The following is a 9,830-nucleotide window of genomic DNA, read 5'->3' on the forward strand; positions in this document are numbered from 1 at the left end:
AAAGAAGCGTGGGCAGGCCACCCACCTTAAGTTTCGGATTTTATGCTGTTGCTCATAAACTAGCGAACAGTTCTTGAGTAAAAAAAAGGTTGTTTTTATGAGGCATAGGCATGAGTGGGATGAAGCAAGAAGCATAGAAAAAGGTGAGACATATGTTTATATATGCATGCTTTTTGTTGCCTGGTAAACTAAATTTACATTATATAATATTACAGGATGTCTTTGCCATCCGCAAAATAGAATAAGAAAAATGTAGTGGTCGTGATGGACGCACATGCAGCTTTTGGTTACGAAATCCCATAAAGCCTAAATGGCTTTGGTGCTTTGATGAAAGAAGGGTAATGTATTGTTATGCTGCACTTCATCTCACACTTACAGCGTCCAAACAATGATTCATAATTCTCTGAAATTCATGTTATTTATTTAAGCTTTATTTAACCAGGAAAATTGGACTCTCCTTAAAATAAAATTGTTTTTTACAAGAGATTCCTGGCGAAGTAAGAAAGCAGTACAACCAGCAGAGTTGAATAAACTCAAGTTAAGTAGACTAAAATACAGGCAATAAAGAATAAAAATACAAAAACGACCAAATTTTATAAACTTCAGGGCCAATAAAACCTGAAACGTCAGTAGAACTCTTTGCCTGCTGCCTGAAACAAGGATAATACAATTCAAACATTTGCAGCCTGGAGTAACTACTTTAAAATCACCTGAAGTTTTACTGAGACCAGTTCCTTAAGTTTTTGTTGATGTTGAAATGTTAATTGGATTCTCCCTGCAGACTACCCCGACGATGAGGCATGTGTACGTCCACCTTTTAACTTTTCATGACTTATATTTTTTCAGACATGCAGCAAAAACACCGACTGCAGCTCATTACCAAACTCTGGACTGACCGAACACACCCGAACATGCCCTTATAGCTTTCTGTGTGTAGTTATATTATTAATAATGTGCCAGTCAGAAATCTGAAGAAACTGACATTACAATATCGTTACTGCCAGATCTTTCCTGCAACCTTAAGCAACACATAGTTGGTTTTTTATCATTAAAGTAGCAAATGAGGCTAAAAACCTTCCATTTTGACCGAGGTCACAAACCTCCCTTAGTTATGGAGCTGCAGACTCAGGCTATTAAGGACATGGCGTGATGCACCGAACTTTTTCCTCCACTCCCTAGTTTTTCACTCGCCATGCATTTATAATGTGCATACTGTGGGGCCACTATGGCAGACCATTAACTGTTTTCTATCCTCTCCCATAGCTTGTATTTTCTCCTGTTTGTTGTTGGTTTTTAGGCTTTTTTTCCTCTTACTTTTAAAAGTCTCTTCCTATGAAAACTGAGTTCTTTTTCCCCACCATCACCCTCTGCTTGCTCACTGTGGATCATCAGATTACTGGGACTCCCTCTTAAATATTGTATGATCTTTACCTCACAATGCAAAGCGCCTTGGACTGAATTGAATTAAACTCTGACTAACATCAGCTTGCACCGTGAAAGCCTGCAAAGGTGTATCTTTTGCTGTACTTGCTTAAAGAGTTTCTGGGTAGAGGATCACTTTAAGAAAGAGTTGCAGAACAACTTCTCTATATCCTTTCTGCCTACATGAGGTGAATGATGACTCACCGCTTGTTTCTTTCTTCTGTTTTGCTCAAAGTGGTGAATGCGCCTGGAGGCAGATAAAGCCACCTCACAATTTCACTTTTCTTGTTGTACTGTGGCAAGGCCACAGACGAATTAGCTTCAGAGAGGGTCAGTTACTGCAAAGTGGGTTTTGCAAAAGGCGAATAGATCATTTCTTCTTAACAGGCATACAATTTAAACTGACATCTCACTGGGTGAATATACCATTTCTCTACACATGAGAGCTAGAGAGCTTTAAGAAGCAGCAAACGATGTCATGTACCAAAATCTGAGGAAGCGAGAAGCAGCGTGGATTACATGCTTCTCTCTTGATCACTGGCTAATGAATCCACGGGTATGAGTAATGTCTATGGAGCCCTGGGGAGCATTTTTGTGTGCTGAATAAATCAAAGTTCTTCTCCGTTTCCTTTTTGTTCTTGTCGGGGCAGAGGTGAAGAAATAATTAAGACACAATTTTTACTTTCATGTCATATTTACAATTTTTTTTATTGGTGTGGACAGGTTTGCTGTTAAAAGCTTTGTGAAAATTAATTTATTCCTAATTAATTTAATATTTTGCTAAACTAATTCATGTTTATATGTATGAGTGGTCCAATTACAAAACTGTTGTTCACAGGCAACAAAACCCACAGTTTCTAAAACACAAGACCTGTGGCTGGTAATCAATGTAATATACTGGCTCTGTTTAGTTAAAACCCAGTGAGTGACCACAGGTTACAAACTGGAGGGACAATAAGAAGAAATGTCATGTTCACTGCAGGAAAAAAATACATGTTATATTACAATAACATTATAGTTTATTTTTATTTTAAGACCATTTCTTGCAAGGCAGTCTCCCCTGATCTCTGCCTACCTTAATTTCTACATTAAATAAATTATATTAAATAAATGCCCAGAAATGAACAACAACAAAAGTTCAGCATCCCCGGGGTATCATTCAGGAGTCTCTTTACCCCACTGTAGCATCAGTCACATAAAGCTGGTTATCAACTCATTAAGTTAGCTCAGTGTTTTCCCTGCACATTAACATGAAACCTGGAAGAAAAGCCAGCAAAAATAATGAATGTGCAAGTTTACAGACTTATCAATATCATAGCTCTCTCGCAAGGACACAGGAAAATCAGATGGATTATAACTGAGTTTTTCATAAATGTAATATTTAAAAGATGGGCTTAGTTTTTATTCTTTCAGCTGTAGTCTGAGTAAATAATAAATATAAAACAGAATTTATTCTATGTGCAAATTTAATAATAAGGTCCAAGGTATTTTAGGATCACATATTCGTGCTAATAGCATCCCTGTTTTTTCCTGATGCTAACATTGGACATTATTAATAACTCTAGGCCACGACATTTCCCTGGATGGAGCTTCCAACATAACCTGCTCCACAGCAGGTTAAGTTACCATGGCAATGTACCTGGTAAGAAGTGAACTGCCTTCATAGCACAGAAAACCCTGAAGTTATCTGGATATGATGAAATTGTGCTTCGTAGTACAGCCCTCAGTTTGGGGTTCAGAGTCAGTGTCCAAAGCACTTCAACACGAGGACAAGAGCAGCTGGGGAACAAGCCTGCAATTAGAGAACAACTATATCTCATCTCTAACCTTATTAGAGGCGAAACAATCAATTAAAATGCAAGAATGTGATTAATGAAAACCGTCCACGGCAACAGTTTTTGTGGCCTCGTAGTGTTTGGCTGCAGTCTTTGGAAGCTCTCGTGCCCGCTTGCCTTGTTTTTCGTCATATCAACATTGCCAGCTGACAAAGAACGTGTCGTGATTATCACCTTTCTGTCTGAATGAAAGGGGGGGCTCGAATGCCTACTCGTTCTCTTTGGAGTTTTGCAACTCAGCAGGGTGCCTGGACAACAAATATACAGCCGTACAGCATATTTACCTGCAGATATGTGAGAGTAGCGGACTGTGGGAATGTGAACACGCGCATGCAAGCAGAAGGAGAAAGAGCTTGTTCAATGCCCCACAGGGATCCACTTGAGATAAAATTCAGCAGCTCTGAATAATACAGTCCATTTATCAAGGAAAAAGCGCTAACCCTGACATGCGCACGCACACAACGCATATATACAGCACGCAGAGGGTTTGTTGTGGAGTGAAGGTGCCCTTGTGTCCGAGGTCGTTTATCAGAATGTGTAATTCAAAGTGCCATGGCAGGCGAAGCCTGATGGTCTGAACTTCAATTTCTTCTCATTGCTTTGAACCGTACAGCATGTAATGCAACACTGCTGTGCCCCTGTAAAGTAAAACACCCTCTCTCCTCTGTCTGGATTTGCATCAGTCAGCCACAGAAAGCCCTGCTACAGGAGAAATGCCACCACAGCAGGACAAGAAGGCAAATAAGCAAAAGCACAATCTTTTATCTTAACAATGCAGAAAAAAAACGTTTGAAGCAACTTTACTTTTTAATAATATAAAGTTTCCAAACAACCATCATTAAGTAAAAATACATAAATTCAACCATGCTCCAAAATTTTCATCTGGGAGCCACAGGACTAAACAACCAAACTATGTAAAGTAGGTAGAAATACCTCAACCACATACTCTGGTTAATTCTTACTAACCAAAAATACATTATTATTAAAGTTTTAGTATGAGTAAAAGTTGATTTTGTTAGTGAAAATTGTAGAGTAAAGGTATTGTGATATTTATAGCCACTGAAAATGTAAGTATGTAAAAGAAAACAATCACTTATATTAAATGAGAGTATAGCACTCACTACAAAGCTCAAAAATATTAGGGAACATTTGATCATCACAATATAACACAGCTAAACTTCAGGAGTGTTAATCTGTCCAGTTAGAAAGCACGAAACACTGTGAGTTCATTTCACCTGCTTTGATGCAAATGAAACTGATAACAGGTGCAACAGAGAGGCGACAATAACACAACACCAAAAAAGTTGTTTGGTCTCGCAGCTGCTGCCCATAGATAATTTTTCTTATTATTTAAGCCTCCTGAGTGTTTTTCCTCTTCTTTTGCTTTTTCCTCGTCAGTGTTGGTAGCATGAGATCATGCCTGCAGCCCATACTGGTAGTCCAGCTCCTCCAGGATGGCACATCCATATGTAAAAAGGTGTATTTGTCTCAACAGTGTAGAAGAAATATCCGAGTTGGGCTGTTACACGTGGAGAGCTGGACAGGGCAGTTGAAGGGCAATCACCTAGCCCGAAATAACCTCCAGCAGATTACTCATGTGCATGTTTCTGACCAAACTGTCAGATACCGACTCGATGAGGGTGGCACAATGGCCTGAGGTCCTTTAGTGGGACCTGTGCTCACAGACCAGCATCGTGTAGCTCGACTGGCATTCGCCTGAGAACACCAGAACTGACAGGTCCACTACTGGCGCCCTGTTCTCTTCACAGATGAGAGCAGATTCACACTGAGCTCATGTGACAGACATGAAGAGTCTGGAGACAACGTGGTGACCACAGTGGTACCTGCAACATCATCCAGCTGTTTTGGCAGTGGGTCATCGATGGAATGGGAGGGCACGTCCTTGGAGGGTCGCACAGACCTCCATGTGTTAGCCAGCTGTAGCTTGATTACTGTTAGCAGGATTAAATCCTCACCTATTGTCACACCTTACGCTAGCGGTGGGTTCCTCCTGGTGCAGGACAATGCGCTGAATGATGGAGGCACTGATGCCATTGTCTGGCCCTGATTTGTCCCAGACCTGAATCTAATGAGAACTTCAGGGAGTTTTTACATTGGTGCACCTGACACCAACAGATAGCACCACAGACTGATCAGGAGCTAACTCATACCCTGATCCATGTCTGGAAGGAGATCCCCAAGGACACCATCCACCATCCCATCAGGAGCATTTCCAGATGCCGTCCGAAGTGCATCCAAGTCAGATTGGTTTTTAATGTTGATTTTTAACCTGTTTATTTAATTGGTCAGCTTCTGGTGTGATTTAAGTGTTTTGAGCACTGCACAACTTACTGTAGTTGTGGCTCACATCATCAGGCACCTTTAATTAAAACATTTCATCAGTTCTCTTAATGACTTTTGGATTCTTTCATTTGCATTAGAGTAAAAGACTGTCAGTGCAAATTATTACAACCAAAGCAGGTAACCTTCCTCTTGGGGCTAGGCAAGGATGAATGTTTTAAGATTGCTGCAATGAAACCTACGAATGACATGACTGATACAGAATGATAGTGTGTAAACTTCAAACTGACACCTGCAAAAAGGCAATAAAAAGAAATGTGGTGTATTTTCCCTTTAGGCTATACAGTATAACACACACTACGAAGTTTGATCTGCAAACAAACTGAAACTGTCCTTGATTAAAACATCAAAGCAGAACAACACAGGCTGTACAAATGAATATCTGCTGAGTTTGATTTAATTAAACAGCTTATTATTGCTTCGTGTTTACTCTGAGCCTCGGGTTCAGTAATTCTGCTACAAGGAGGGTTTCTGTTTTTGATCATGCACAGGTTGGTGCTGCTCTGTGCACAACACAATCAAATTGAAAAATGGACGTCCATAAGAGTAAAGTTCACTGAAAAGTTTCTTTCCCAGCAGAGAGCACAGCATACACAGAATCCTAATATTTAAAGCAAACTATTGTTGTCTGGTCCAATACTGTACTTTTCCAAAACATTTACAGACAGTGAAACAAAGTCCACAGGCAATCACGCAACAAGCTCACCGAGCACCGCTGTCTACATCAGTTAATGAGCCACCAAGCTTGCCTGCTGCCTTCACCGAACGGGCAATCGATTGAGGCTGTCACCTCACTGCACATTCTCCGCCGCTGCAGCCACTGCTCATGCATGACACACCTACCTGTTATTACAGAGTCCCTCGAGGTTTGGAATCGAAATACTGCGTCGGGAATTGGAAAACCTCATGAATCCTGCTCCCCATAGTTTCAGTTGTGCCACAATCGATCAGCGCAATAAAACCGAGAGCAGAAGCTCATACGTGCTGGATATTAACTGTAAGACTGCGAGTATGTGGAGCTCCACAATATTATGTACAAGACACACATAGCAAGCAAATCATCCTCCAGATGTAATTTGATCTCCATGTGGTTTCTGCTGCATGTAAATGTCCTTCTCATCATGTAAAATGATGCAGTCTCCTTATTTGTGGCACAGCTTTATATATGTCTGGATTTGTAACTGTGAGGTACATTTAATGCATTATTGCAGACTTTGCATTTAAAGTATTTAAATGAGGTATAATTTAGATGCAGGCACGCAGGCGATGAGACACGCACTCTGTGCTCTGCCATCATCTATATGAAGAGCACTTTAAAATATTCTCACTACAATGCTCGTGAGTAACTTGAGTCGTCATGTAATTCGAGGTTATCTGCCGCTGCGAGGTGACTGACAATCCACCTTCCATGCAGCGGCACACCCACACCACCTCACATGCAGTTCAATGACACACACACACACACACACACACACACACACACAGGTCACTGGTCTTCTGTGACCAGTTGAGGCGATTTGTTTCAATTGCCTGATCAACAACAATGGGATCAGCGGTGTGTGTATTTGGATGAATCCGCTGAATATAAAGCTCCAGGTTCGCTGCTTACAGCCCCATGTCGCATCGGTGGTATATTATTGAGGATAAAATCAAGTCAGACAAGAAGAAATACACTCTGGAGGTTTCACACAAGGCTGAAAAGGCCACATCAGTTGCTTAAGGGTAACAGTGCTGCTTCCTCATGTCTCCTTTCAAAAGGAAAATGCTTGATATTAGCAGGATATTAGCGACTTTTTGCATCAGACTCTGGCTACTGTGGATGGATTTTTTTTTTTCAGTGATTCCTTCTACTGGTTCCAGAAGAGAATTCAAGATTAAATAAATACCTTTTTGGAGTATAGGCTAAGCTTAAAATAAAGAGATAAGACAAGCTATTTTAACTAATAGTGAAAGAGCAGTGCGTCAGTAGCTTTACCGCGAGCTCAGCTCTATGTCTTATTGTTTTGCATGTATGCAAATGAACAGTGAACACCTGGATCTGCCCACAACCACTAGATCAGACTGTATGAATACGTAAAAATGTATAAAATAGTTCACATTACGCGAGCAACAAGTAAAATGGTTTTCTTAAACTTTTGTCGTCAGATCAGATTAACACTTTTATCTCAAGGGCAGGCACGCTCATATAGAGCAAGCAGATACATGCCCAGTGCAACTAATGCAATAGTCATGTTTTAATCCCCATAAGAAAGCTTTCTCTTCCAGCGGTGAGGTCAGAGCATAGAGTCTAACCCTCGCTCCCCAAACTGACAATTATAACACCATACAATGCAAAACCCCAGTGGGCTAAACCTACTCAATTCAGCAGAACCACTTTCATGTCATTAAGGTCAAGCTATCAGGGGAGCTCGTGTATGGAGTTCTGGGACACGCACTCAAATCCCCTCACGCACACACAGAAATAATTAAAGGGTTTTTTTTTCTGCTTTAATTCAAATGGGCTTTTTTTTCTTCCACCTTAACATTCAGTGCAGAATTTTCCCCTGCTTTTAATTCGTGCCCATCATCTTTGGCTAAATGAGAAGAAAACGTGGAAACATCTGTGCAGAGAAATGAGAAAATGACAAGGATAGCGGATAACTGGGAGCTGGAGGAGAAAGGTGAATGAACACACCTGTCCAAAGTGTTGCTTCTGCACGCACTTGGTGAAAGTCACAGAGCTCGCAGACGTGTACGTAAACACTTCAGAGACTTTGGAGTGAAGCATGTTTGTGTGAGTGTAAACATCTATGAAGCCAAAATGATAATAATAATCATTTGTATTGACACACAGAGACCCAGTGGAGTGGAGAGTGAGAAGAATCCACGAAAATAATTATTTTGTTAAACATCCTCCGATTCCCCGATGAACTAATCCTCACATCTGTTTCACTGGAGACTGAGGAGAGATGAGTCTGCTGCTTTTACTGCCCCACTGTCTCGCAGGCACGTACAAGCCAGCATATAACTGAATGCATTTTACTCCATTACTGTATAAACTCACAAATCTCATGCATGACAGCAGAGATACGAACACTGAGGTTCTTCTTAATCGCCCTCCACCCCTCCAGCTCCTACTTATCTGCCATCCAGAGTACTGTAAGATCCATGGTGTGACAAAAATACTTTAATGTGGACAAAACTGCACTCAAGAAAAGGAATGCAAAGACTTTCTCTCCCTTTAAAATGCACATTTGTAACCTGTAACAACTGTGACGCTTCAGGTCGTCCTCCTGCAGGGCGTTACGCTCCCTCCAGACCAAATCACACAAGGAATTACAGTACGGGTGACGACAACTAACCATTAACAAACAAAACAAGCTGTAAGGGAGGAATGCAGTTGGACAGGACTTTCAGCCATGTGACCTGAGTGCAGAAACACGTACGTGGACATCTGACGCACAAATGCATTGGCAGCGTAAAGGCAGATACACATTTACCGTACCTGCAGGCAGGTGTGTACGAATGAAAGCCGCAAGAATAAAAGAAGTACGTCGCTGCAGTCAAACACACAAAAGGTAGTAATGTTTTTTACATGAAGCAACATGTGGACAAAAAGTGGATTTTTCAGACCCATGTTTAGGTGTCCAACACGTCTTTGTTCTCAGAAACACAGACACGGATAAAGCATTTCTTTATGTTTATCACCTAACCCGCGTGTGTGACACTGCACATGCACCTGCACCCCTGTGAGCATATATCTAGGTAATTGAATCTGAGCACAACATGTCAACACTGGCAGCCAATCAAACTTTTTTTCTTTCTTTCCTTTTTTTAATTTCACTCCCAACACTATGCTTGACGGGACATGTGAATATAACAGAGGGTAGCAATTTTAGATTTTATGCATCTGCGTGTCATAAATCATACAAATGCAAAATAAGGAGCAGTAGGGACGACAGGATGCAGGGGGGAGTAGGAAAGATGAAACAACACGAGGCTTGTTGAACTGGGGACGCAAGAACAAACAGCGGCAATTTAACTGTTAGCCTAAAACAAACACAGACACACAGACACACACCCACACACACGTGCAAACAAGCACACCACAAGTGAACAGAGACTACAGTGCACAGGGCTCATCTGCCATTGAAAAAAAGGCACTGTCTTTAATTTCCTACCTTTCATGTTTATAGCTGCTTTATGTTTCATCCTTCCATCCCTTATCCCCCC

The 9,830-nt window shown here is 41.1% G+C and overlaps 1 protein-coding gene across 2 annotated transcripts in view; it reads right to left on the bottom strand.

Annotated features, from left to right (window-relative positions):
* Positions 1–9,830, bottom strand: part of LOC102294191 (cGMP-dependent 3',5'-cyclic phosphodiesterase) — a 173,762-nt gene that overhangs the window by 104,627 nt on the left and 59,305 nt on the right. The window lies entirely within an intron of this gene.

Source organism: Haplochromis burtoni, unplaced genomic scaffold (genome assembly GCF_018398535.1).
Source record: "Haplochromis burtoni strain Fernald_Lab_line unplaced genomic scaffold, NCSU_Asbu1 Contig_160, whole genome shotgun sequence".
NCBI classification, from domain to species: Eukaryota; Metazoa; Chordata; class Actinopteri; order Cichliformes; family Cichlidae; genus Haplochromis; species Haplochromis burtoni.